Consider the following 27,557-nt stretch of genomic DNA (forward strand, 5'->3'; position numbering starts at 1 on the left):
AAATCTTGAAGAGAAAGTTTGGAAAATATGAGATGTTTATCAAAGTAAACCCAAAGCAGCTTGTCAATAAATTTGAGGTATGATCAAATGTATTGTCACTTTATCTTCTAGTAGCTTTTGGAAAAGTTTGTGAATGATGCTCAGAACTATTAATTTAGAAACAAATGTATGAATAACCATGAAATTAATTCTTTTTTTAATGCTTTCTTACAGTTTATATTACTGGTCTATCTGTTTATTTGTTTGTTTGTTTTGTTGGTCTTTCTAATGTCAACATAATTTTAAATCAATGTTACAGATTGAAGCAAACATCTTTGAGCCTCAAGACATCGGTGAACTTGAAGTTGAAGGGACATTCCTCAACAACGAACTGCTACCAGTTGTGAAAAAGTCTTTTTCAGGAAAAAAGGTATGCCTGGTAATAGAATCTTGAAGGGTGATTCATACAAGGTAGCTCTTGCCTAATGACCAGCGGGATGGCAATTGGGGTTGCAAGGATTTTTCTTGCTAAGCACGTTCTGTAGCAATGGGAAGCCCAGTTGCAATTCCCATTGTTAATTGAGGATTAACTATAAAGAGTTGGAAGCATGCCATGATCTTGGTCATGATGTTGGCTGGAGATTTCCCCTACAGTAAGTACAGAAGAAGCTCCTGCTTGCAAATTAAGTATAGAAGATTCACAAGCAAGAAGCAAAAATTACAATGATGACATGCCTTATCCAGAAGTAAAGAAAAGAAAGAATAACCCCTTGAATATTTTTTTTAAAAGTAATCTATTTGCTCCACGGAACACATATATTTTGTCCCCAGTCAGGGCTCTAAGTGAGACATGGCACAGGGCAACCACAATCAAAGAGGTAGCACAGAATTATTTGAGAATACTTCACAAAAGTAAAAGTAGTTCCCAAACATTTCCTTATATTAGGAGTAGGCAATATTTTCTTAGAATAGCTAAAAATCTGCATTCACAAAAATAGGTGGGTCAGAATGAAAACTAAGTGAAGGCTCAAAAAAGTAGGTGGGGCTGAACCCAAATAATAATATTAAAAATATTATTATTAAATATTTAAGACTTATCATGTCTAATCATCAAAGTGTTTCTGCTTTACAGTATTTCTTAAAGTTGAGGGAGATAGCTTATGCCCCATAAAAATAATGTGTATGCAGAGAAACAACAATGTCAATGTATATTTCTCATTCTTGCATCTGGTGTATAGACAAGGATCAAGTTGCATGTTTGAATTCATGGACACTCTTCTGTAACTTGAACAAGTCTTTATTTTTCAAGTTATTTGTATCATGGTGGCTTTTACATATATTTCTTCTATTATATAAGAAAGTTGTCTTTACATATAGGTATTAAGCAACATTCCTCTTGAAGCTTTTCTGAGTTCTTTGACATTGAGACATTTAATTAAATTAAACTAGTGAAGAATATTATTATCAAAGTGTGTTTCACCATTGGTACAAAGATTCTGTTGCAATCTTTGCCATGTTTTGGGGAGTATCTCTTGGCAACCCATCTCGTCTTGTAGAATTATTAGACACTGTATTGTCTTCTTCATCACACTAATTGCGAAGACCAATTTGTATCCAAAGAACTTCCTCTCTTTTTGTTCCTCTGTGAAAATCTGTGTTTTCTTGTAAAATAATTCAATATCTTTTCTACCAGCATGTAGATATTTGTCTTCCCTCCATGTGGTGCCTTGTGGGAAAATCTATCTTCCTCTCTGGCTTGAAGAGAAATCATTTAGAAGGCATTGCCTTGAGTTGAGTATCTTATCTATGGTTGGGGGTCTCTAGTGGCCTTTGTTTCTGGCATCACTTCCATTTCTTCTTTATTATGAAGATTCAATAATTTCTTCTTGGTATGAAAGCTGCACTATTGTTTTTCATCTTGGCATTTCTAAATGAAAGCTCAATATTCAGTCCTTGTCTTCATCAAAATATGCCTCATGGTATATTTTAATAGAATGCTGGAGATTATATATTTCTTGTGTCTATTTAATATCTTCATATCTTAAGTATATTACATTGCAGAGTGAAGAGGATAGTTATATGAGGTATTAAATATATACATACACCTTGAATTCCAACACAATGTGCTTCACATTGGTTTGGTCTTATACCACCTTTCATCTTTGATTCATCTTTGTCTTTTATGGGTAGATTGTACTAGAAGTTGTAAACATTACTACTTTTCCCCAATATTACTTTGTTAGTCCATCATGGAGAATCATGCTTCTGGTCATTTGCATTAGATTCTGGTTTTCCTCTCTGCCACATTGTTTTGTTGCGGGATATTGGGAACTATTTTTTCATGTTTAATCCTTTGTCCTTTTGGCTACTTCTGAACTTCCTTTCCTGTGTTTTTACTCCCGCTATTAAGTGTGCAGTGTCTTAGGCTTTCTTCCAGATACATTACTCACTCTTGCAAAAAAACATTCTGTTTATTTTTCTAGGACTCTTTTGCTCTTTAAGAAAGTAAATGAAAACTTTTCAAAAGTGATAATCATTAGGTAATGAGAATTTTACCCTATATTTTAGCTTTCCAAGTTCCTGAAAAGAATTCCTATGAACAGATAATGCATTTGGAAGTTTAAGCCATTAGCTTAATGACTTAAATGTAATGTAGTTACATTGTTTAATGTAGCATCATAGACACTTGAGAGAAGTCATGCTGCAATGCTGAATAGCTTCTGAAGTTTACACCACATTTCTTTTCCCAGTATAATCTAGTAAAAGAGCACTTGCTTTAATAGAAAGGTGACCCATGACTAGATGTCTATAGAGATTCTCAGTCATCCAGGTCATGATTGTCCCAAAGATGCTTTTCAAAAGGCAACTGGACTTCGGTTTCTTTGAAGATGTTTCGCTTCTCATCCAAGAAGCGAAACGTTTTCAAGGAAAAAACATCTCAAAGGAGAAACAAAGTCCAGTTGCCTTTTGAAAAAGCATCTTTGGGTGACCCATGACTGTTTTCTTGCTTCTTTCCCATTTCTGTTGGCCTTGGTTCTTCCAGAATGTGAAGCACCACAGCAGTATTTTTATCAGAAAGAAGACTTTTCTATAGTTTCCGTCATTTAGCAGTTTAATCGAGTCAGACCACTTTGCTGGATTGCTCGTGGTCTTTCTGCTTGCTTTGCAGACAGACAAACCCTTTTTCTTCCTAAACATAAATTACTCTCTGCTCCTGGCCAATACAACCCTCTTGGGGAGGGAGGGGATGGGATAAGCAATTTATGCTCAGTGCAGAATTATATGCAATGATGAGGTTAGTGCAGTGGTTCTCAACCTTCCTAATGCCGCGACCCTTTAATATAGTTCCTCATGTTGTGGTGACCCCCAACCAGGGGTGGGTTCTAAATTTCTTTTACTACCGGTTCTGTGGGTGTGGCTTATTTTGTGGGCGTGGCTTGGAGGTCATGTGACCGAGTGGGCATGGCTAGCTGGTCATGTGACCGGGTGGCCATGGCTATGTGTATAGGGATTACTCAGAGGGCTGAAAAAAAGTCATTTCTGACAGGTCCTCGCACTTTTGACTGGTCCTCACACTTATGACCATCCTCACATTTATGCCTGTGCAGCAGTCTTAACAACCATGTCACTCATTTCACAACTGCTTCTCTTCAACATGGTATAAGATAGGGCAAAAAACGTAAAATGTGAGGACAGTCGTAAATTCGATGACTGGTCAAAAGTGCGAGGACCAGTCAAAAATAACTTTTTCAGCCCTCTGAGTAGTCCATATGCATAAAAGGATACAGCAATAGAGAGGGATGAAGGAAGGGAAGGGAAATTAGAATAGGAGTGAAGGTAAGAGAGGGAGGAAGAGAGGAGGAGAAGGAGAAAGAGGAAGTAGGGAGAAGAAGAAGAGGGGGGGAAGAGAAAGTAAGTAAGAAAGAAAAGACAAAGGTGGTAGGTTTGAGGAGAAAGATTGCTGTACAATAAAAAAGATGAAAGGGAAGAAAGCCAACCCCAAACAAATATAAAGATATTAAGATAAAGAATGAATTGTTAAACTTTAAAGAATAAAAGAGAACAAATAGGAATAAATAGCAATAATTAGAAACACACATACAAACATACAACATATTTTCTTTGAACAGAGTATTTGGCCGGTCCACAAATTTAAACAGTTGTAGGAGGTTAGCAGCCACCCCTTTCCTAGAAGAATGAAATATTTTGGGAAATATTAAAAAGGCAGAATATTATATTTCCCTGGATGAGAAATGGAGAAGCATATTTTACAGACAAAGCAGCTCCCACCTTCCTGCCCCCCACCCTTTGTTAATGGGCCAGAGGCAGAAAGTCAATCCTTTGTCAAAGGACATTTGCAACACAATAGCAACAGAAACTAACACAATGGGCCCCATCAAGCCATGTGATCCTGTCCACTATTAAAACATCTTTCCAAACAGTCTCCATGTTTCCAGTGTCTTTTTCCCCACTTGGAGCAGAACCCAGAAGGATATGTCTTCCAACACAGTATTTAGTCATTTCAATTAAATTTACAATTTCTATATTTCCTTTTTACCATATTTATTCCTCATCTATTTTTTAAAAAAACCAATATTACCCTTCATCCTCATCTCTAATCTTAATCAAATTCAATTTTTCCCTTCTATTCTATATTATACCCCTTTGCATTGTCATCTATTTTTATATCCATCCTCACATTGGTTAATTATGTAATACAGTTGTTTAATACAAATTCAACATTTTAATATAAATCAATTAGTTATATAACTATCTTTTTTGTATATTAATCAATATGAACATGAATATTCCAATTATTTCCATGCAATCCAATTTCTTACAAATCAATTAATTATATTTACCAATAATAATAAACCAAATAATTTCCCCCATATATTCCTCCAAACCACAACTTAACCATTTCTGCTTTCAACACAATATACAATTTTTTTTTTTTTATTGCAAAAGTTTTACAATTACATTTTCACCCCTTTTTTTCACCCCCCCACCTCCCTCCCCAAACTTCCCGTCCTCCCTAACCCTCCCTAACCCTCCCCCCCCCCAGACTTCCCTATTATGTACTCATAACTAATAACACTGATATATATACCTGAACCCATCCCTCCCCCTACATAATTTTCCCTCTTTGTCTCTTTATATTAAAATATTTCTAATACATTGTTTTCAAATAAAAGCTATTTGATACTTTCTAATTTGGTATTTGTTCTGAACATATTCTATCCACCTTTTCCATTCCCATTCATAAGTCTCTTGTGAACAATCTTTTAAATATGCTGAAATCTTCGCCATCTCTGCAAAACTAGCCATCTTCGAAGTCCATTCCTCGATAGTAGGCAAAGCTTCATTCTTCCAATATTTACCTATCAACAATCTTGCTGCTGTTATCATATACAATATTAATTTTGTTTCATCCCGTGTAAAACCCTTAACTATGCCCAATAAAAACAATTGTGGAGAAAATTGAATTTTTTTCTTCAAAACATTCTGCATGACCCACCATATTTTTATCCAAAAAGCCTTAACTTTCCTACAGGTCCACCAAACATGATAATACGTAGCATCCAAACATTCACATCTCCAACATTTTGGCTGAACATTAGGGTACATACATGACAACTTTTTAGGATCTAGATGCCATCTATAAAACATTTTATAAAAATTTTCCCTCAAATTCTGCGACTGTGTAAATTTAACATTCTGAACCCAAATTTTTTCCCATGTTTCCAACATCACTGGTTCTTCAAAATTTTGTGCCCACTTAATCATACAATCTTTAACTAATTCCGTTTCTGAATCCCTTTCTAGCAAAACATTGTAAAGCCTTTTAATATGCATTGGACCTTTCTCTCTTATATGTCTAACCAATTCTTCCTCATGCAACATAATACCAGTTTTTTGGTCCTCTTTCCATCTCAATTGTAATTGATTATATTGTAACCAGGTTAAATTAATCCCTTCGTCCAACAGTGTCTGCAATGTCTTCAACTGCCATCTGCCCGCATCTGTAAAAAGAACCTCTTTGTATAAAAACCCCCCGAGTGACATTATATTTGTATTCCACAAGGTATGACCAAGATCCAGCCATAGCGGTATTTTATAATCCCATTTGAGTCGGTGCTTCTTCCAAACTCTCATCAAAGAGTCTCTAAGTATATGACTTTTAAATACTTTATCAACTTTGTCATCATAAAATAGGTAAGCATGCCATCCAAATTCAAGATCAAAACTTTCTGCATTCAATATTCCAGCCTTTTTACTTCCAAACCAATCACTTGTTAAAGTTAAAGCTGCTGCATCATAGTATAACTGTAGGTTTGGAAGTTTAAGGCCTCCTCTTTCTGGAACATCTTGCATAATTTTCAATTTCACTCTCGGCTTTTTCTCGTTCCAGACAAACTTATTAAGTCCAGTTTGCCAAACTTTCAGTTGTTTATCACTTTTAAGCACCGGAATCATTTGAAACAAAAACAGAAATCTTGGCAAAATGTTCATCTTAACTGCTGCTATTCTTCCAAGTAAAGACAGTTGCAGCTTTTTCCAAGTCTCCATGTCTTTCTGAACCTCTCGCCACAACACCTCATAGTTATTTTGAAACAATTTCATGTTTGATTCTGCAACCTGAACTCCAAGATATTTTACCTTAGGTACAATTTCAAAACCTGCCCTCCTTTCAAACTCATGTTTACGATCTTGTGTCATATTTTTGACTATCATTTTAGTCTTTTTTGAGTTCACTCTGAAACCTGAAACTCTACCATAGTCTTGTATAATGTCGTTCATCAAGATTATTGATTCCATTGGTTGTGATAGGGTAACCACCAGATCATCTGCAAATGCCTTTACTCTATAATCCTCTTGCCTTATCATTATGCCTTTCAAAATTTTTGAGTCCCGTATTGTATTTAGCAAGACTTCCAATGTTAAAATAAATAAAAGTGGGGACAACGGACATCCCTGTCTTGTTCCTTTTTCAATTTTAAACTCTGTCGTCAAACTTCCATTAATAATAATCTGTGCTTTTTGCTCTTGATAAATTGCTGAAATTGCCTGTGTAAACTGGTCCCCAAAGCCCATCTTTTTTAAAGTCTTTAGTAGAAAATTCCAATCCACTCTATCAAAGGCCTTCTCCGCATCCAAAAAGACCAGCACTGCAGAAATCTGTTTATTCTTATCAAGATATTCCAATAAGTCTATTACTTGCCTTACATTGTCCTTCATGTATCTACCCTCAATAAATCCCGCTTGGTCCTCATGAATCACCTTTTGGATTACTGGCATCAACCTGTTGGCTAATACCTTCGCGTAAATTTTATAGTCTGTGTTCAAAAGAGATATTGGTCTGTAGTTCTCTGGTTTTTTAGGACCAACTTGTTCTTTTGGTATCAAAGATATATAAGCAGTTGTCCAGGATGGGGGTATTTTACCCCCTTGTTGAATATTGCAAAATAAATCTCTAAGTTGTCCCACCATTTCAGCTTGTAAAGTTTTGTAATACACTGCAGTCAAACCATCCGTGCCAGGAGCTTTGGCTGTTTTTAGCTGTTTAATTGCTGCTGTTATCTCCTCCTCTGTTATAGGATAATTCATTCTTTCCTTTTGTTGATCAGTAATTTTTGTAACTCTCTTATCCTTTAAATATTTTTCTATAAGTCCATTCTGCACCTCATCTTTGGCATATAGTTTAGTATAATAATCCACAAAAGCTTCTTTAATTAGTTTTTGTTGAAAGATTTCTTTCCCTCCAATATCAATACTATCAATAGTCCGTATACTTTGTTTTTTCCTCAATGTGTAAGCCAACCATCTGCCCGGTTTATTAGCATTGCAAAATGTATTATGCTTCGCGTATTGTAAACTTGTTGCAACTTGTTCCGCCATAAGCATTTGGAATTGGTCTTTCAAAAGTTTTATAGCACTTCGTATTCTTTCATCTGTTGGGTTTTTAATAAGTAACTGTTCTTTATTCTTTATTTCCATTTCCAACTCAGATCTTTTCTTTTGTCGGAACAGTCTATGTTTAGAATTCATGTAGATAAGTACCCCTCTCATATAAGCTTTACTTGCATCCCAAACAATTTCAACTGGGGTACCTTTATTCAAATTTATTTCAAAAAATTCTTTCAAATGCTTTTTAAGTTCTATTATATTTTTTTCATATCTAAACAGGTTCTCATTTAATCTCCAAGAACGTCTCTCAACCTTATCCATCTCGATTTCTATCCATACAGGACTATGATCAGTCAAAATTCTTGGAAAAATCTTTGTTCTTTTTGTCTTAACAAGTAGATCATTTGACAACAAGATAAAATCAATCCTAGAAAAAGATCTATGTCTATCAGAAAAAAAAGTGTAATCCAGTTCATTTGGGTTATGTATTCTCCAAACATCTTTTAGTTCCATATCTTCTTTCATATCAAAAAAGGTCTGTGGTAATCTAATTCTAGACTTTGCCAAGCTCTTTTTATCTAATTTAGAATCAATTACTCCATTCCAATCTCCCATAATTAAAATAGATCTGTAGTCCCATTGCAATATTTTAGTATGTAACATCTTGTAAAAATAATCCTGTTGTTGGTTGGGAGCATAAATTCCAATCAAAAGAATTTGACCATTTGCTGTAAACAATTCAATTGCTACAAATCTACCATCTTGATCTACTTCTATAACTTTTGCTGTTAATTTTTTATTTACATAAATAACCACACCATTCTTTTTCTGCGAAGTTGAAGATATATAATGTGCTCCTAGTTTTGAGTTTATCAAATATTTTTGATCTTGAGTTGTAATATGCGTTTCTTGTAAACATATTATATCATTATTAAATTGTTTCAAATATGTAAATAATTTTTTCCTTTTCTGTGCTGAATTCAACCCATTGACATTCCAAGATAAACACTTAAAGGTCATTAGCCTCTTTCTGGAGCGCGGAGCAATATACTTGAAGTTCATCCGCGAGCTTCGATCTCGCTCCTCCCATAGCGCCAATCTCTTGTGCAGTGCTCTTAACTGCCTTCTTGTCTTGTCTTTCCTGTTGTTGTTGTTGCTTCTGTTTAAGTAGCTTGGATTGAGCTCTAGTTATACGTTGATCTTTAACTTCAGTCAACTGAATCAAATCCAAAATTGGAGAAGAATCCAGCGATGGCTCACTCAGAATACCTCCTTCTGCACCTTGCACGTTTTCTAATTCCTGCTTAGACTGTTCTTTCAATTGCCTCTCTTCACTCTCCTTAATCTCCAGAACTGTAGATGTACGTGGAGATGGTGTTCTTTCCATAAGAATAGTACTGTAGAAGTGTTGCGCCTTCTCCACGGTATTCAACCGATATCCTTCTCCCTTATATCTGAAAATTACCCCAGCTGGTGCATCCCACCGGAAGGGTATCTGTAAATTTTTCAATTCCTTAACAAGAAAACCGAATTCTTTTCTAGCTTTCAGCATTTTAGGAGGTAACTCTTTAAAAATTACAAGCCGTGAGCCCCCCACTTGTATAGAAGTGTGAAAAGATTTTTGCAGGATATCATTTCTAATTTCTCTCTCAGTAAAGTATATGACCACATCTCTGGGTAATTGTCTTTGCCTGGCCACCCAAGAGTTCACTCTGTAAATTTTATCTATTTTATGAAATACCAAATCAGGATTAACTTGTAAAATCTTAGCCAGGGCTTCAGAGCAAACTTGTTTCAAGTCCTGTCTTTCCTCCTCTCGAATTCCCCGAAGCCGTATGGCAAATTCCATCGCCCGGAATTGTATCATAACAATCTCATCTTCAATTCTCTGCATTTTATTGTCAACTTCATCAATTTTATAATCATTGTCTTTCATCCTAACATTAACTTCTGATTTAAATTCTTCAACTTTAAAATCAACTTTCCCAATAAAATCTGCCAGGCCAGACGCCACTTCTGATATTTTTTTGGTCACCATAATTTGATTCTGTTTCACCATGTCTTTAACTTCATTAATTTCCTGCAAAAATTCCTGATGTGATTTTTGAAGTTCCTGTTGTGATTCTTGAAATTTATCATCCAAAGTTTTAGAAATAAATTCTTTTAAATCTGCCACATCAAATTCTTTTTTCTGAGTTTGTAACTGTTGAGCAGGGGGAAGTTGCGTTTGCTGTTTGTGTGTGGGGGATCCCCCCCCTAATGCCTTCCCTTCCTGCTTCTTTGAAGCCATCCTGGCTCGTGATCTAGTTTTTCTAAAGAGGGAGGTTCCTTTTCCTTTCCCTCCTGCACAAAGACTTCTAAAAAAGTCCCCCAGATTTGATCAAACAAGGGTTAAAATAAAGCAAAGTCCAATATTGAAAAGGGAAAAAATTTCCCAGTTATTTCTCTTATAACAAGCGAGGCAGCTTAGTAGCAACTTGGAAACTTTGTAGCAAAACAAAGTAACTTCACCAATCCACACTCGCTGGCTCGTTAACTCTGAAGCTAGGCGCCATGTTTTTTCAAGGCACTTTCACTCATTTGCATTTTCTCAGATTGAAAAGTCAACAAAGTGCTAATACTTGCGTTTCCAAATTTCAGGATTCAGGTAGTTTCGCTGTTTATTAAAGCTAGTTCTTTCGCTTTAAGTTTCCTGCAGCCGGCTTGTTCTGCAGAAGCAGAATCGTCCCACGCCGCCCGGAGTCTCAGCAGGTTGGAAGGGAGCCGCGCCTGTTTCCTCCCCAGAAACGATTCCCTGGGGGGTTACAGGGGCTCGACCTGTGCCCTGCTATCTCTCCTCCAACAATCCTCAGGATTTTGAAGTTTTCGAGCCGCTTCTCGATCGCGAAGCGGCTCTACAGGCGGCGGGGCTGGCGGAGCTTCAAAGAGCGCCGCCGTCGCCGAAGACAAGGAAACCGGAAGTCCTACACAATATACAATTAATAGTATCTCAATTATTACAATTCCCTAGTTAAATAGAGCTTTTTTTTTCTTTTGTGTTTTAAAATCTTGAACCTCCTCTTGCCCTAAATTTCCCATTGTTTGCAGTTTTGTACCTACCTTTTTTGGTGAGGAAAAAGAAAAAGAAACCTCTCTGCCTCATTTTGTCATGTTGCAGCTAAGACCCTGCTTTCGCTTTCTCTTTTCAGTATAGCTAGGGGGAAAAAAACTTGCTCCAGGAATTTACCTCTCTGCAGCTAGCTCTTTGAAGCCCCGCGGCAAGAATTTAAAGTTTTTTTCCCTCTAGCCATCAGCTGGGACTCCGGAGCAGCAATAGATTGGGAGTGGGCGGGGTAAGCGAACGGCGACCGGGCGATCCAGCAGAGGCAGAGGGTGAGTGAAGGCGGGGGGGGGGTGAGAGAGGGCTTTGGTGACCCCTGGGAAATGGCCGTTCGACCCCCAAAGGGGTCACGACCCCCAGGTTGAGAACCGCTGGGTTAGTGGCTTCCAAATGGTGGGCAACAATCAGACAGTCAAAGCCCTCCTCCATTTGACTTGGTTTTCTAGAAAGAAATCTGGAAGTTAGTATCAAAGAAAACCTAACAGACTCTTTATTGCAGAACATAAATAATGCCTAACAGCGTAGAACTGGTATCCAGCATCCAGCATTATGGAAAAAGTAATAAATAAACTTAATGAAGAAGGATGAAATAAAAGTAATAAATATATTCATGCAAATATGATGAATGAATGAATGAATGAATGAATGAATGAATGAATGAATGAATGAAATAATCCTGACCATATAAGTGTAGCTAGTAAGATGCAATGCAGAGTAAGATATCCAGAGTAAGTTTTTTTTAGACAAGAAAAGGAGATAAACATGCATGTTCCACTGCTAATGTTTTTTGCATTTATTCTTCCTACACCTGCAACTGATGCATGTAATTTTGGATCTTCCAACATTTCATAATTCAAAATATACCACAACTGAATTTCGATAGCAACTCATGGTTATCAGGAGTTGTTGACCCCATTCTAAATATTCCTTTAAAAAACTCCCAAGGCTTCCTCAGAAATCTACATGTACAATAAGGACAAGATAGGCCTCTAGATTGATAAAGCATGTTTGGAAGTAATCTTTGAATATAAACTGCAGAAAATACTGTATACTAAGAAATCTAAGATGAAGAATTCTCCTTTCTTAAGGGCCATGTATCATTCAGTCCTACTATTGAACAACAACGAACCTGTGACAATTGTACAACTACGCTGCTACAAGGTAATTTTGTCATCAAGTATGATGTGAACAGAGATTCTCCTAATAATTTACAGGTAACTCTAGTTGTTTGATACTTGAACTAATATAGCAGCACAAAAACAAATCCAAACAAAAACTCCCTACTACAAATTCATCTTTATCAATGTCTTTTAGGTAGTAAATGGATACTTTGCACACTTTTTTGCACCAAAAATCCTTGAACGTTTACCTAAGAATGTTGCCTTTATAATAGATGTCAGTGGTTCCATGTTTGGACAGAAAATTCAGCAAGTAAGTGAACAACACAAATTCTTGTAATATCACTAGAAGGATGATAAGTTGTACAGCAGATGAAATCAGGTCCTACAATCTTTTACTCCAAATTATTTCTGCCTTGCAAGATTTACTCATATAGTAAAATATGTATTATTGTAATTTTGAAAGTATTTAATAATGTAATTGAAACCTACCACTTCATCCTAAAACTTTCAGCTAAATTTTCTTTTGGATATGTTGGTCATATATTTACTTAGCTCCTAAGTCATATAGAATATCTTTTCAGGTGGATCCTGAGTAAATAATACACTTGAGCATTGGAATGAGATGTGGGACATTGGCAAGTTTGACCATTACATTGCCAACTAGGGTGAGGACTGAAAAAGGTGAAGCTGAATATGGAAGGATCTTCTTTGAGGAAGAATTTTAACTTTGAAATGATCAGTTTGCATGTGAGCCATGAACAAATCTGTTCATGAACTATATAAGGAGTCAGCAAATTATTGAAAATAGATAAAATCTAAAATAATAATAATTTTTTAAAAGACTAAAATGTTACGAAATTATCATTTATTTAAAAAAACAGATATCTCTTTAGTAAGATTTCATATTAACTCCAATCCTACAATTTCATTGGAGAAAGGCAAAATCTCATATAAATCAGAAAAGACCTAGACAATTTTTGTTTATGTTTATTTTATTTTATTTTATTTTATTTTATTAAATTTCTATACCGCCCTTCTCCCGAAAGACTCAGGGCGGTGAACAGCCAGAGGATAAAACACAGAGATACAAAATTTAAAATAGATTAAAACAAATTAAATAATTTAGGCTGAATTTTAAAATACCCCATAATTAAACAGATTAAAATTTGTGTTTAAAATTTAAAATTTAAATTTAAAAAAGGAGAAGATTTAGGCCAGGCCAGCTTGATGATATGTGATTACATATTAAATTTAATATTGATGATTCAGGATGATAATGTGGAGCCTGATTGCTGCATAAAATTACTTATTTTTTAAACATGGTTAAGACAAGGAAGTATTGCCTTAGTGTGTAGATCTACCTTTTGCAAAAAGAAGATTGATCCGCCCCACCTCATAAATATTTGTCTTTAAAGGATGTAGCCTTGGGTTAAACAATTGGAGACCTTGAGCAAACAAATATCACCAAAAGATCTGTCAGCAGCATATAATGTGGGTGACAATAGCAGGACATGGGCATAACATCAGGATAAGAACCTTGTAGCTTCTATCATATAACATTTTTCCTTATCATCCAAATATTTAAGGAATCAAACTCCAACCAAACAAAATACTGGTTGCTGCAAGTAGAGATTGACCGGTACATGATCTAACTAATCATTAAAGTATGAATTATAACTGGGGAGAAAAGATCATAGCAATTTAATGAGAGCCTACTTACTTGAAAGGAAAGCAGGGTGAAATAACCTCTGGAATAGCCAGATTGCCTTATGGAGCAGAAGTCCTTTATTGAGAGTTGAGAGATCCCTCAAATACAAAAGCGTTTGTTCCATTTTATTAGATATTTTTTTAAAATAATTCCAGGCAAGGGAAGCCTTGACAAAAATAGTGGAAGACTTAAAAGAAGAAGATCACTTCAATATCATCCTGTTTGGAAGTTCAGTTTCAACATGGAAAAATGACTTAATTCAAGCTACTCCAGAGAATGTGAATCAATCAAAAGAATTTATTAGCCACATACAAGATTCAGGATGTAAGTAAAAGAAAAAAAAAGTTTTGAGTAAAATTAAACTGATATATTAGAATAAAATAAAATGGCTACATTAAGAAATAAGATGAAATAAAACATTACATTGAAAAGATTTGAATCCCGGTTTTAGTATGCTGAAAAAAAAATGAACTCCTGCTTTTATATTGTAGTAACAGATCTTAATGGTGGTTTACTGACTGGCATTGACATGCTGAATAAAGCTCATGAAACAAAATCTGTACCTGAAAGAAGTGCCTCTTTAGTTATCATGTTAACTGATGGGGATCCTACTGCTGGTAAGTAGCTGAATGACTATTGAATATGGGGATAAGACTGTTATTCGGTCTCCTTGTTTTCCCATAGTCTTCTCCATTCTATATACCACAACCCCTGGTGATCATGTGTCATCTTTATACCTTTGAGCTGTTACAGAGGACTGGGAGGTCAGGGTTGTCCCAAAAGTGGTTTTCAAAAGGCAGGTGGACTGTTTTTCTTCGAAGCCGTTTCGCTTCTCATCTAAGAAGCTTCTTCAATTCTGATTGAATGGTGGATAATGGAAAGATTTATATTCCTTGCAGTCATTTAGTTGTTGGAATTCTTTCTGAGAGTCAGTGAGGGCACTTGCAGGTTTATCTGTGCCCTCAGGGTCACCTGAATAGTTCAGGAACCTTCTTGGAACTGCTGAAATGACTGTGTTGTAAACAGGAGATAGGTGATGTCGGTCCTCTCGCCCCTTTTGTTCAACATTTATCCCAATTCTCTATGCTTACCATCTGAAAACTGCAGGAATTGTACTCCAGATGAAGTTTGGTAGCAGCTTCTATTTGTCATGAGATATACTGATTCTCCAACAAAACAACATGGTGGCCTAATGTTGAAGACTCTCGCCTCCCATTCAGAAGATTCAGAGTTCAATCATAGGTAGCAGCAGATGTTTCTCTCTTAGGGCCCAACGAAAAAATATCCCATCCTGACTGCTAAGTGGGATTCGCAACAGATATTTTTTCTCTACCCAGTCACCCCAACTCTGCATTAAAGAGCTACAGGTTCATAAAAATAAAAAAAAAATATTGATTCTAAAGCAAAAAAAGCAGTTTGTGTATATCATGGCTACCAAAAGTTAGAACTTTTGTGCCATTTTCTCTCACTGATAAAAGATCTGCTGCCAGCAAGCATTCTGCTCCAAATATTCAGAGGTGTGCCTTTGGCCCAATTCTTAGGCCAGATGGCATTGAAAGACAAAATTAACAGAATATAATTCAGCTTTCCCCAAGATGGTGCCCATATTATTATGATGATTATAATTTGTTACCATTCTTGCCTCTCATTGCTTCACATCTCAATAGATTTTGGTTGGACAAGATAGGCATAATTGCTAGCTTTTTCTTCCTATGTGATATTTTTTTTTCTTATCAAGCAAAGAAGGATTGCTGATTACTCTTTTCAGTTATGTGAAAGAAATGGTATTTCATCCCATCCTAAAACAGAGGTGTATAGCATCCAAAGATAGCCAAGATACAATAGCATATATGTCCCTCCCACACTGTGGCCAAAAATCAACTAAGAATATGCTTACACACCATGAAACACAGAGTGAAGAAACAAATTTACCTCATGAGAGCCTAAATCGGGGAATGTATATGATGGAGGAAAGTAGACTTTTTGATTTTAAAAAGGGATTGTCTAGCAATTGATGGTTTTGCAAAACAGGAAAAGATGTCCAGAAAGGCTTTGTGTTAGTAAAAGTTGTGAATGAAAAGAATTACACATTTTTCTGTGATTAAAAGAATTAAAACTCATCAGACTTGAAACCTGTTTTATTAACATATACAGTGAAATAGAACTCATTTTTGTACTGCACATGTTTAATGTTATTGCTACAGCTAAACTCACATAATCAATCCTCCTCTTCATGGAGTACCTTTTTTCCACATCTCAACAAAATGATAGATGTCAAAAGAGGGAAAGATTTTTTAAGAATTAAGACTTTCAAAGAGAGTTCTGTTTTCCAATGTACTTTTCCAAGGGAAGGGTGATCTAGATTCAGATAACAGAAAAGCACTGTGGCTAAAAAAAAAATCAACCTCTCATTTTCAATATTTTGATTTCAAGAATGCTTCAAGAAAGGTCATTAGCTAGTTTACCTGCCTTTATTGATATTCTAGAACTAGAGACAGGAAAGCACCAATATTACTGGTATATTTGCTAATTATTTCACTTAGTACTTAGCCAAACTGAATTTAAATTGCCAAGCTGTATCCAATCCATCCATCCACATTTAAACATCAGTTTCAACTGTCATAAAACTGAAACAAAGCCGTTCAGGCAGTGAGACAACAATATTATCGCTAGTTTACATGGCTGAAAGTTATGTGGTCATGTTGAGCCTGGGTGACAAATAAAGCATCATCCACTCAATAAAAGAAAATAGAAGGGAACTGATGGCACCTTTTCCGTCTAACCAATGTTATTCAGAGGAACAGGTTTTTCTGAGTTGCAGCACACTTCATCAGTGACTTATACTGAACAAGCTGAGGTTGAGGAAACAACCAAAGCTTTCGAAGAGCAACAATACATATTTGGAGAATATATTGAGAGATTCTGGGCTTATCTCACCATTCAACAACTTTTAGAAGCATGGTAATTTAGAACTTTTTCAGATTTGTGTTTACTCCAGAGAAGTCCATGAAGACTGGTATAATCAATCACTTTCCATCACTTTCCTGAGAAAGATTATACTTTAAGGTTAGGGTTAATAGCTTCTGTTTTAAAAATAAATGTAAAATCCAGTCAAAAGAGGTATGAAATTTAGTTTCATTCAATAATGCCTGGAATGGGCTAGTAGCTATTCATCATTTTTGGCCTGTAATTCCTCTGATCTTTTGACCCAAGTTAATTTTTTTCAGCTAATGCAAGATAATTATTGCAGCTCTTCTAACTTCACATTAGAGTTTGATAAGTTTTGTTTTAAGTCCCAGTCATTTCCTTCCCCTTGCAGGAGACAAGTCTTTTGTTTCTAAAGTGTTCATGAGGCTCATACCCTATTTATTTTATTATTTAGAGTAGTTTACATTTTTATATTACAGGGTGGAAGAATACTGAATAATTAATATTATCATGGTTAAACAGTTTCTAAATGCTTCTCTAATGTCCTTGCTTTTAGTGCTATAGCGCAGGGAGATGAAAAGGAAAATATTACTGCTAAAGCCCTGGAGTTATCTCTGAAATATAAATTTGTGACTCCATTAACATCCATGGTTGTCACAAAGCCAGAAGGCAATGAAGAAAAGGAAGCAATTGCTGACAAACTGATAGAAGGTACAGATATCGTCATAAGGACATTAGTCTAGCTGGCTTTTAGTGGTTTTGAGGGACTATTCCAAATATTCACAGTTGAATTAGTCAAGAATATCTTGTTTGTTTGTTTTTTTGTCATTTTTAAAAATTTTAAATATTTTGAAAACACAATTAAAAAAACATTAGAAAAGAGATTCATAAGCAATCACTTGCTAGAGCAGGATTTCTCAATCTTGGCATCATTAAGATGTGTGGACTTCAACTCCCAGAGTTCCACAGCTTGTTGCTACTATTAAGAAACATGCACTAGAGCAGGGATGTCCAACCTTGGCATGTTTAATACCTGTGGACGTTATGGCTGGCCGGGGGATTCTGGGAGTTGAAGTCCACGGGTCTAAAAGTGGCCAAGTTTGGACACCTAAACTAAAAGGTTCAACTAAACCTATCTGCTAATCTCACCAGATCCCTTCCTTCTCAAAAGCCTTATAGTTTTTGTCCTGTGGTAGCATGAAGCCCACCTTGAAATGAAAGAATCACAATCTGAAATCGATCATCCCTATCAGATGAAAATTATCTCTGGAAGAATTAAAGGAAATAAAATCTTTATGATGTTGCTTTGCTAAATAACTGCATGACATGAATTGATGGAGGAAGGGGAAGGGAGTGATTTTATGTATAAACTATGTGATTAGAGAAGACTTTGGGTCAAGCCCTTTTAAAAGGAAGTGATTTTAGTGTAATTTCTTCTTTGCAGTTGATGGAGACCCACACTTTATTATAGCTGTACCCCAGAAAGAAGATGCCCTTTGTTTCAACATTAATGAGGAGCCAGGGGTGGGGTTAAATTTGATAAGAGATCCAGTTACAGGTGAGCCTTTCTTTTCTGAAACTGTGATTGTAAGTAAGAAAGATATTGCACTGCTCGATCAGTTCATTGTCTATCTAATTCCATTTTATTTTTGTTTCCTATGGATAAAGAATACACAGATAACTTGTACATTTGAGGCTTTCTCTTAGATTCTATCCTCTTCTTTATAATACCCAGGCTGACTTTTCAGATTATTTAAGTGGAATTAGGGCCTTTTTCTGATCTTGATTTATTTGCTTCTTCTGACATAACCAAATGTCCCATTTCCATACTGCATAGTGAACTTTAGCTGCCATTGTCTTTCATATTTGACTAATACTAAGGAAGCTTCTACTGCTCTCTTCACAAGACCTGTTTAAGTGTTATGAATCCAGAAGGCTTGCTACACAGGAGGTGTATATACTGGTGTTCCCATATCATTAGATTAGTTGCTTACAATCCAGGGGTGAAATGCTCCCGGTTCGGACCAGATCGCCTGATCCGGTAGCGATGGAGGCGGGTAGTTCGGAGAACCGGTAGCAAAAATCCCTGCCCCCCCCCATGCCCAGCTGAGCCACGCGATCATCAGATGCTTTTTTTCTTTTAAATGGCTTTGACGATCCAAGCTGAGTTGCCTGATCGTCAGAGGGTTTTTTAAAAACTCTCTGCCAATCAGGCAACTCAGCTGGGATTGGCAGAGCCATTTAAAAGAAAAAAAGTTTTTTTCTTTTAAATGCCTCTGATGATCCAAGCTCTGATGATCCCAGCTGAGTTGCCTGATCATCAGAGGGTTTTTTAAAAACCCTTTGCCGATCAAGCAACTCATCTGGGATCGTCAGAGCCTTTTGAAAACATTTTTTTACAATCTCTTCGCCGAAGAGGTTGTAGAAAAAATGGTTTTAAAAGTAAAAAAAAAAAGAAAATTGGCGACGCCCACCCAGTCACATTACCCCCCCCCCCACCAAGCCACGCCCACAGAACTGGTAGTAACAAATTTTAGATTTCACCACTGTTACAATCCCATATTCTGAAGTCTGCTATAGCAGCACAGGTAGATAATAGAAGTATCACTACAGTATCCCGATACAATATAAGTATCCCCCCCTTTTCAATCCACGAGGAACTATTATCATGCTTTGGCTAGGTTATTATTGGAAAATTGAGCCATCAAGTCTATATAATTATATAAGAGATGGCATAGGTATGCTACTCCAAATGTTCACCCATTATACTGTTCCATTCTGTTATAACCACTTATATATTGATTCCATATCATGCTAGTATATCTAAAAAATTCACAAATGTTTCTAACATGTGGACAATGTGTTCAGGGTTTCCTAAGCTTATCAAAGCTTCTGCTATATCCTAAAATCCACTCACCATCAATATATCTAAAGACAGATTATATCTTTTAGTTCTGAGTGTATATACCATTTTGTTAGTTCAGCATGGCTATTTATTCGTGCCAACTTCTATACTCTAGATATCAACACCTTGAAAGTATTGTAATAGATGTCAAAAGGTGAGCTGACTTCAAGGAAGCCATGATGATTCTTAGGTAACAGTTTGCAAGAGATTATCACAATAGCAGATTATCAGAAAAGATGTGATTTTAAATCATGAAACAAGTCAGGGTTCTAAGTAACATCCCCAACAAAAAAAGACTCCGAGGCTAGAAGTTCCTCAAAGTTCCATTTTATTAGAGATGTCATATTGGCACATCTGGGAAAACCTGAATCTGAAAGCTTCCAGGTTTTCCTCACCCAAAAGAAAGTACAAGTCCCTTCCCCTGCACCCACATGTCCATCACATGATCCAATCAATGCACCGTCCCAACTGGAGATGCCTCCCAGTCATGCCACTCCAGGTGCAGGCCGAATGTCCTTGACTGTCTGAGAAAGGAATTTTATTTAGGCTAGATATCCCTGCAACTCCATGCAATCCCCCCTCCCGGTTTCCCACAGCACTAAATGTGGCAGCCATGAAGATCCCAAGAAAAAGATGGCCTCCAGGGCTGATAAAATATATCCAAATGCAGTAGAAGTGGAATTTTTTATTGAAAAGGCTTCCGAATGTGATATATGTTTCAGAGCTACATGCACTAGAACATATTTATTTATTTATTTATTTATTTATTTATTTATTTATTTATTTATTTATTTATTTATTTATTTATTTATTGGTTCGATTTATATGCCGCCCTTCTCCAGAGACTCAGGGCGACTTACAGTGCGTTAAGCAATAGCCTTCATACTTTTGTATATTCCTGCTTAGTAGGGCTTTCACCTCCCCCAGCGGTGTTCTTTTTTATACAAAGTCAGCTTATTGCCCCCACAAACCGGGTCCTCATTTTACCTACTTCAAAAGGATGGAAGGCTGAGTCAACCTTGAGCCTGGTGAAATTTGAACTTGCAGTAATTGCAGGCAGCTGGTGTTACTTAACAGCACTTTAGTCTGCTGTGCCACCAAGGCTTAGATGACTTCTAGATGCTGGAATTACCAATAAATGGTCATTGCCCTTTGGAGAAACTACTTTATTTATTTATTTGTTTATTTGTTCAACTTGTATGCCGCCTTTCTCCGAAGACTCAAGGCGGCTTACAATGCATTTAAAAACCATATATAAAACATTAAAAGTTAAACCATTAAAAACAATTAAAACCCATTCACACCATTCATGGCCTGATCTCGCCAAATTGCAGCAGCAAGATCAACGGTCCCAGACCTGCCGGAAGAGCCAGGTCTTCACTGCTTTTCAGAAGGCCAATAGGGTGGGGATGGTCCGGACCTCAGGAGGTAACTGGTTTCAGAGAGCTGGGGCAGCCACAGAGAAGGCCCTCCCCCGCGGGCCTGCCAGCTGGCATTGTTTAGCTGATGGGACCCTGAGGAGACCAACTCTGTGGGATCTTACCAGTTGCTGGGAGTTTGCCTATATATAATCCAATCTGTTATTCTCTGAAAAAATAAAAATATAATTAACTCCAATTAAAGGAGATTGAGAAAATTAAAATTATTCTAAGAAGCATAATTCATTACATTAAATATTTCAAGAGGAATTAGGGTGGAAGATGGGATCAATCGTTTGCTTTTCAGTGCAAACACAATCTTATAATAAGGGATATTATTCATTAGGATTAGGAGGGAAAGAACTAAACAATTCAATTACCCTGAGGGATCGCCTTCCATAGTTTCTATCCATCCAAGTGGATCAAACAGGATATGCATGCTGTAGAGTTTGTCAGCAAAAAAATGTAGGAACTTCCCCCAACTCCAGGCCCCCTGCCCACTACCAGGTCTATTTGGAATTGGGCCGCTGGAATGACTGGTCAGAACATGTGCATGTGCACGCAGCATAACGACTGCGAGAAGCGGGATGGTAGGCACTCAAACACTTCCGTGCCAGCCCACATCCACGCAAGAGCTGCATACAGGTGCACCGGTCCACTATCTAACTGGCCCAGAACCCCTCTCCCCACCAGCCGGGCCACCAGTCACAAAGTTTGGGGACCGTTGGACTAGAATATGAGCTTTTTCTGCAATATCCCCTACGCTATTGAATATCTTCCCTTTGGAGATTACCATGGTCCCAATTCTGTTAGCCTTCCACAAAGCTTTAAAGACCTGGCTATTCTCCCATGCCTGGGGCACTATATGCACCAAGGCCCCTGCCTCCTAGCTATATTGTTAATAAACCAGATATCTCGCTTTTGCATGTACTTCAAATTAAATGTTTTAATGTTGTTTATAGTTTTAATGGTTTTTACTGTTTTTATTATTTTAAAAGGTTTAAGATTTCAATTGCAATGTATGTTTTTGAATTGTAAGCCGCCCTGAATCACTGTCTGAGCTGAGTAGCTATAGAAATCAAATAAATAAATTTTAATTAAATTTAATCAATACAAGTTTAACAAAAATATATAGTATGGAAAGTGTTCTGCCTTCTGGAAACCAGGAAAAAACATATTTTTAAAATATATTACTTACACATAAGCCATCCCTTAATATCACTTCTGGACTTTAGGTATGACCGTCAATGGACAGCTTATTGCCGATAAAAAGAGCATCAACAATGTAAGACCACAGAATACATATTTTGGAAAACTTGGGATTGTAACTATGAATCGGAATGTAAGGCTTGAAATAACAACTCAAAATATCATCCTTCAAAATGGTGGAAAAAGGAGAGTATTCAGTTGGCTTGATGAAGTTGCCTTACAACAACCCGGGTGAGCTTTTCATACCCCTAAGATACAAAAGTGTTGCTTTTAAATCAGGAATGAGTGACTTAAAGCTTCTGTAATTTTCTACGTGGTCTATTCCAAAAGCCTAAGACAAGATACCAGATCAGATTTCTGACAAGTTAGCCTCATTTCTTTGCAAAATGCAATGAGAGAAAAAAGAATGTCAGAAAGAGTGGATGTTCCCACCCACTGTTTCTACGTCTGCCCTCCCTTTGGGCTCTGCTCTTAATCTCTGCTTGTTTCAACTCTATTAACAATGCATTCCCCCAACAGACTAACCCTGAAAGAAGGTGACTTTCACAAGGAAACAAGTTTGCCCAGTCCTTATATAAACAAAGTGGGGTAGTTTTTATAAGGTTTTTAAATTTTTATAAAAATGAACTGCAACTTTCATAAATATGAGTCAGTTTCCAAATGTCTGTTTTTTGATCACATGATCATGAGGATTCTGCAACTGTCGTAAGTGTCATAAATTGCTTTTTCAGTAACTTCAGTTACTAAATGATTGGTTGTAATTTAAGGACTACCTGCACAGATAACACATATTTTCATTTATCTATGAAAATGTACCTACCAAAAGTGTGGCACATAAATCTATGTCCCAATATGTATTTAAAGGCTGGAGGATTGTCTGGGACTGGTTTCAGCTACAGTTGATAAACCTAATCTACAAGGTGGGGAAGTTGGCATTCTACAGATTTTTATGGACATTTACTGTATATTTTTGAAACTGAATTTTTTATTGCAGTTGTAACCAACATATTTATACTTTTTCCTATCTTCTCTTGTGTATGGGGAGTAATTATCTTAAATTCAAGTTGCTCTTTGTTTCAGATAAATGCTATATAATTTATTTAATATAAATATTTCAGAAAAAATATAGGGGGACCTTTGATACTTCCTGCACTTTTCTTAATTGCTTTGGTATATGTGAGCAAAAAGTCTTTTTTTCCCCCCTCTCTCCTTCAAATAGCATTGGAAATACAGGAAAGAATAAAACATATGTACTATGTATACTTCCCAGAGTCACAATGTGAGATGGGTGGATATACAAATGTGTTTAAATAAATAAATAAATAAAACCATATATGGGTATCCAGATCCAGACAATTGTATGGAAGCAAAGTCTGGACTTGGATTGACTTGCTGTCTATAGCAATTGTCCATAAAGGCCAATCTTTGCAAGTCAACATTGTTAGATGTTTGCATGTCAGAAGGATAGGCTAAAATTGTCCTACATTCAGTCTAGTGCAGACGTAGGCACTTTATGGCTCCTTGGCTACTTCTGGCCCTTTGGCTGTTCATGTCTGGCCTGTGTGGATTGCTTGTATTTTGAAAGCAACTGTTTGTTTGTTTGTTTTCAGTTTACATATCTGCATGCATACATGCCTATGCACTTTCAGAACTCTGTTGGTTTGACCCTCCACAACAGTCCCAATTTCTCATGTGGCCCATTGGGAAAATTAATTGCCCACTTCTGGTTTAGTGTATTACGTACATAGTGATCCTGGCTGAACTTGAGTCCAATCTCTAGAGCTAGTAACCAGCATAATGTAATCAGAGCAATTGTTTCAGGTGAGTGGTTTATTTGCTTTGCTCTACTTCAGCCTGCTTCATTGGTGAATGAATGGATAGCTTCATCATTTAATAATGTTGAGGGCCAGAATTGATAGGATATGGTAGAATGTAATGCTAGGCTTCATTTAAACAATAGCCGTGTGCTTACAGATGCCTTCTCCAGAAATGGTTCTTGCCTTGCAACCAATTTCCCTAATTCAAATCTCTGCATTATGCATACTAATAATGACGTTTTCCTGCTTGGTTTCTCTTTTCCCACTTAGTTTGACACTAATAATCACACGAAAACAGAGCGTAGAGGTTTCGATGGATAACGGAGCAAAGTTTGTTGTTGTTCTACACCAAGTGTGGAAGAAACATCCACTACACTGAGATTTCCTGGGATTTTACATGACGGATAGTCACAGATTATCTGAACAAACGCATGGTTTACTAGGTAATGCAAAGATGTTATTCTAAGGATTTTTTAGTTTTGTTTTTTTCCCACCACTTTTCTTTCATAAGGCATATAGTCTCTGACTTGTCATGAGATTAAACTGGTTTGGCATTGATTTGGCATGAGATTAAAAAGGCAGCAATTTTTGCTTTTCATTTTTTTTTTTTTGTTTCTAGGTATGTAATATTTATTTCTGGACTGTATCACATGCCAAAATCATTTGTCTATAAAACTTGTTGCGTTTGGGTGGGTTTTATTTTTATTATTATGAGTAATGTCCACTTTAGTTTACACCAACACATTCCATTCAATCCCTATGGCCAGATTACAGCACACTGCCTGACATAGATAGCAATAAATGCATCTTGTTGTTTATGTATTAAAGATCAGCAAACATAAAAAAAACCCTGGCAGAATTGGTAAAAGACAGGTAAAAATAGGGAGGGAGGAGAGAGTCTCTAGACAAAGGGAAGCAAATTGAAATGGGCTAAGGAACTGGACGGAAGAGAGAGAGAAGCTAGAAAAGAGTCTCCTTATATAGGAGATGGGCAGCATAAAAATTTAATAAATAAAATAATGAGAAAGATAATGTATTATTAACAAAAGACCATAAGAAAGCCTGAGTGCCAAAGAATTGAAGCCTTTGAACTATTGTGCTGGAGAAGACTCCTGCGAGTCCCTTGGACTGCAAGGCGACCCAACCAGTCAGTCCTAGAGTCTCCTCTGACTGCTCTTTAGAAGATGAAACTCAAATACTTTGGCCACCTAATGAAAAGGAAGGACACACTGGAGAAGAGCCTAATGCTGGGAAAGATTGAAGGCAAATGAAGAAGGCGACGACAGAGAACGAGGTGGCTGGATGGAATCAGTGAAGCAGTAGGTATGAGCTTAAATGGACTCCAGAGGATGGTAGAGGACAGGAAGACTGGAGGAACATTGTCCATGCGGTCGCAGTGGGTCGGACACAACTTCACAACTAACAACAACAACAAAAGACTATTTCTAAATTAAAAAGTACAGAACTTTCCAAATTAACTGGAAACAATTTTTTAGGCAATTGGCATAGACAGTTTCAAAGTTAATGTCTTGGTTATCCCAGGTTTACTCATTTTCTGTACAGAATAGAGATGAAAGATGGAATCACCAGTTTATTCCTTCTCTTCTTTGGACTTTGAAAGAAACAATTTGGTGTACAGGGATAATGTAGCAAACTCCTTTGCTTTTCTCCCTGATTAGGTTTCTTCTTTAATACAGATGCAAAAAACCCCAACAACCTATGCCATGAAGATCCATCAAGAGCCATTGTACAGGAGCTGTACACAATAGTGGGGAGAACCAGAACCTTCATTTTCTAGAGCCATTTTATCTCATCTATAGCTCTTTGTCTCTGTCATATGTAAACACTCATACACACAAAGCTCAGACAACTTCCAAAGCAGTATTTTGGATCATCCAAACAGGCTTATTTTAAATTTGAATCTTAGTGCCCCATTGCCAATCCCAATGATATTGTGACCCATATAAACCAAGTTCTCTGAAAGCAGGAGAGTAATGTACTGTATGCAACCGTTCTGTATAAGTAAAAAATAGGATTAGGACCTCAACAGCTGAGGTCCTAATTGGATGTGCTGAGCACATTGTAAGCCACCCTGAGTCTCCGGAGAAGACTCCGGAGAAGGGCGGCATATAAATCAAATTTAAAAAAAACAAAAACAAAAAACAGGGTAGCTATAAAAGTAGGTACATCTAATTTACAGCCACAATTAGCCCTGCTGAATGCAAGATGTAGCTCTTATGATTTGCTCTTGAATGACTGACAACTATTTAATCAAGGTCCTGTTTTGCTCTCAAATGACTGGCAACTGTTTAATAATTACTGCTGCTGCTGTCATGTTTATTTTAAGGGCAATTTTTCCACCCAATCGACTTTGATATACTTGAGGTCCACCCTGGATCGGATCCAGAAAAACCAGATGCCACCATGATTGTGAAAAATAACCAGCTGACAGTAACCAGGTAAAGAGAGACTGACATTTTAGCTGACATTGAAACGCTTGCATGAACTGGATTCTCTAAGCTCTTTGCTTTCTGTGTTATATTGTAGGGGATGGCAGAAGGATTATACAGCTGATATCCAGCATGGCACCAATATCCCTTGCTGGTTTATTCACAACAATGGAGACGGCCTTATCGATGGCAATCACACAGACTATATTGTTCCCAGCATATTTTGAAATAAAAAAACCAAGAGAAATGATGATGATGATGATGATGATGATGATGATGATGATGATGATGATGATGATGAAAAGGTTCATGCTATGGTAACTGCTTGTGATATCATCTGAAGAAATATTTTAATGCTGGAGATTTAGCTGTGAATCCTAACTGATATACCGCTCCATGGCTTAGGGACGGGGTATCTACAAGACCGCCTTCTGCCACCAATAGCCTCCCACCGGCCAGTTCGCTCACACAGAGAGGGTCTCCTCAGGGTGCCGTCAGCCAGACAATGTTGGCTGGCGACCCCCAGGGGGAGAGCCTTCTCTGTGGCGGCACCTGCCCTCTGGAACGACCTACCCCCTGAGATAAGCACAATACCAGACCTCCGGACTTTTCGTCGGGCCCTGAAAACACATCTATTTCACCTAGCCGGGCTGGCTTGATCCCATCCCTTCGGTTTTAATTGAAATTGGTTTTAATTGGGTTGTTTTAAATTGATAGCCAAAATTATTTAATGTTTTTAAAATGCTTTTAAATTTTATATGTTATGTTTTATCATGGCTGTTCACCGCCCTGAGTCCTGTTGGAGAAGGGCGGTATACAAATTAAAATAAATAAATAAATAAATAAATATTCATAATACAATTAGTATATCTTGTGCTGAGATTTAATTTCAATAAGTTGTTTAGTTTCAATAACTTTTTTATTTACCCATTTATTTTCTACTCACTCCTGAATGTGTCTAAACAAGTTTATATAAATAAACGTTAAATATGGAAAACCTGTAAGTTGCAACAT

At 36.8% G+C, this 27,557-nt stretch overlaps 1 pseudogene across 1 annotated transcript; it reads left to right on the forward strand.

Annotated features, from left to right (window-relative positions):
• Positions 1-26,848, forward strand: LOC117660630 (inter-alpha-trypsin inhibitor heavy chain H3-like; annotated as a pseudogene). Its single transcript, XR_015732644.1, has 11 exons — positions 1-77; positions 299-409; positions 12,076-12,201; positions 12,302-12,418; positions 13,972-14,140; positions 14,308-14,433; positions 18,189-18,302; positions 22,303-22,507; positions 24,364-24,536; positions 26,441-26,552; positions 26,641-26,848. The product of XR_015732644.1 is annotated as an inter-alpha-trypsin inhibitor heavy chain H3-like (transcript).
• Positions 26,849-27,557: the final 709 nt, after the last annotated feature.

The sequence above is a fragment of the Pantherophis guttatus genome, chromosome 2, assembly GCF_059756535.1.
Source record: "Pantherophis guttatus breed Tessera chromosome 2, ASM5975653v1, whole genome shotgun sequence".
Lineage (NCBI taxonomy): Eukaryota > Metazoa > Chordata > Lepidosauria > Squamata > Colubridae > Pantherophis > Pantherophis guttatus.